Here is a 3,435-nt window from a genome sequence, read left to right on the forward strand (position 1 = left end):
TTGGTATAGCCTACATTATCATTCCATATAATTACATTGTTAGTTCCTTCAGTTGGTATAGCCTACATTATCATTCCATATAATTACATTGTTAGTTCCCTTCAGTTGGTATAGCCTACATTATCATTCCATATAATTACATTGTTAGTTCCCTTCAGTTGGTATAGCCTACATTATCATTCCATATAATTACATTGTTAGTTCCCTTCAGTTGGTATAGCCTACATTATCATTCCATATAATTACATTGTTAGTTCCTTCAGTTGGTATAGCCTACATTATCATTCCATATAATTACATTGTTAGTTCCTTCAGTTGGTATAGCCTACATTATCATTCCATATAATTACATTGTTAGTTCCCTTCAGTTGGTATAGTCTACATTATCATTCCATATAATTACATTGTTAGATCCCTTCAGTTGGTATAGCCTACACTATCATTCCATATAATTACATTGTTAGTTCCCTTCAGTTATATAGTCACATTATCATTCCATATAATTACATTGTTAGTTCCCTTCAGTTGGTGTATAGCCTACACTATCATTCCATATAATTACATTGTTAGTTCCCTCAGTTGGTATAGCCTACACTAACATTCCATATAATTACATTGTTAGTTCCATTCAGTTGGTATAGCCTACATTATCATTTCATATAATTACATTGTTAGTTCCCTTCAGTTGGTATAGCCTACATTATCATTCCATATAATTACATTGTTAGTTCCTTCAGTTGGTATAGCCTACATTATCATTCCATATAATTACATTGTTAGTTCCCTTCAGTTGGTATAGCCTACATTATCATTCCATATAATTACATTGTTAGTTCCCTTCAGTTGGTATAGCCTACATTATCATTCCATATAATTACATTGTTAGTTCCTTCAGTTGGTATAGCCTACATTATCATTCCATATAATTACATTGTTAGTTCCCTTCAGTTGGTATAGCCTACATTATCATTCCATATAATTACATTGTTAGTTCCCTTCAGTTGGTATAGCCTACACTATCATTCCATATAATTACATTGTTAGTTCCTTCAGTTGGTATAGCCTACATTATCATTCCATATAATTACATTGTTAGTTCCCTTCAGTTGGTATAGCCTACATTATCATTCCATATAATTACATTGTTAGTTCCCCTTCAGTTGGTATAGCCTACATTATCATTCCATATAATTACATTGTTAGTTCCCTTCAGTTGGTATAGCCTACATTATCATTCCATATAATTACATTGTTAGGTTGGTATAGCCTACATTATCATTCCATATAATTACATTGTTAGTTCCTTCAGTTGGTATAGCCTACATTATCATTCCATATAATTACATTGTTAGTTCCTTCAGTTGGTATAGCCTACATTATCATTCCATATAATTACATTGTTAGTTCCTTCAGTTGGTATAGCCTACATTATCATTCCATGTAATTACATTGTTAGTTCCCTTCAGTTGGTATAGTCTACATTATCATTCCATATAATTACATTGTTAGTTCCTTCAGTTGGTATAGCCTTTATCATTCCATATAATTACATTGTTAGTTCCCTTCAGTTGGTATAGCCTACATTATCATTCCATATAATTACATTGTTAGTTCCTTCAGTTGGTATAGCCTACATTATCATTCCATATAATTACATTGTTAGTTCCCTTCAGTTGGTATAGCCTACATTATCATTCCATATAATTACATTGTTAGTTCCTTCAGTTGGTATAGCCTACATTATCATTCCATATAATTACATTGTTAGTTCCTTCAGTTGGTATAGCCTACATTATCATTCCATATAATTACATTGTTAGTTCCTTCAGTTGGTATAGCCTACATTATCATTCCATATAATTACATTGTTAGTTCCTTCAGTTGGTATAGCCTACATTATCATTCCATATAATTACATTGTTAGTTCCCTTCAGTTGGTATAGCCTACACTATCATTCCATATAATTACATTGTTAGTTCCTTCAGTTGGTATAGCCTACATTATCATTCCAAATAATTACATTGTTAGTTCCTTCAGTTGGTATAGCCTACATTATCATTCCATATAATTACATTGTTAGTTCCCTTCAGTTGGTATAGCCTACATTATCATTCCATATAATTACATTGTTAGTTCCCTTCAGTTGGTATAGCCTACATTATCATTCCATATAATTACATTGTTAGTTCCTTCAGTTGGTATAGCCTACATTATCATTCCATATAATTACATTGTTAGTTCCTTCAGTTGGTATAGCCCTTCATTCCATATAATATACATTGTTAGTTCCCTTCAGTTGGTATAGCCTACATTATCATTCCATATAATTACAATGTTAGTTCCCTTCAGTTGGTATAGCCTACATTATCATTCCATATAATTACATTGTTAGTTCCCTTCAGTTGGTATAACCTACATTATCATTCCATATAATTACATTGTTAGTTCCCTTCAGTTGGTATAGCCTACATTATCATTACATATAATTACATTGTTAGTTCCCTTCAGTTGGTATAGCCTACATTATCATTCCATATAATTACATTGTTAGTTCCCTTCAGTTGGTATAGCCTACATTATCATTCCATATAATTACATTACATTGTTAGTTCCCTTCAGTTGGTATAGCCTACATTATCATTCCATATAATTACATTGTTAGTTCCCTTCAGTTGGTATAGCCTACATTATCATTCCATATAATTACATTGTTAGTTCCCTTCAGTTGGTATAGCCTACATTATCATTCCATATAATTACATTGTTAGTTCCTACATTCAGTTGGTATAGCCTACATTATCATTCCATATAATTACATTGTTAGTTCCTTCAGTTGGTATAGCCTACATTATCATTCCATATAATTACATTGTTAGTTCCTTCAGTTGGTATAGCCTACATTATCATTCCATATAATTACATTGTTAGTTCCCTTCAGTTGGTATAGCCTACATTATCATTCCATATAATTACATTGTTAGTTCCTTCAGTTGGTATAGTCTACATTATCATTCCATATAATTACATTGTTAGTTCCCTTCAGTTGGTATAGCCTACACTATCATTCCATATAATTACATTGTTAGTTCCTTCAGTTGGTATAGCCTACATTATCATTCCATATAATTACATTGTTAGTTCCCTTCAGTTGGTATAGCCTACATTATCATTCCATATAATTACATTGTTAGTTCCCTTCAGTTGGTATAGCCTACATTATCATTCCATATAATTACATTGTTAGTTCCTTCATTGTTGGTATAGCCTACATTATCATTCCATATAATTACATTGTTAGTTCCCTTCAGTTGGTATAGCCTACACTATCATTCCATATAATTACATTGTTAGTTCCTTCAGTTGGTATAGCCTACATTATCATTCCATATAATTACATTGTTAGTTCCCTTCAGTTGGTATAGCCTACATTATCA

The sequence above is a fragment of the Oncorhynchus masou genome, chromosome 9 (assembly GCF_036934945.1).
Source record: "Oncorhynchus masou masou isolate Uvic2021 chromosome 9, UVic_Omas_1.1, whole genome shotgun sequence".
NCBI classification, from domain to species: Eukaryota; Metazoa; Chordata; class Actinopteri; order Salmoniformes; family Salmonidae; genus Oncorhynchus; species Oncorhynchus masou.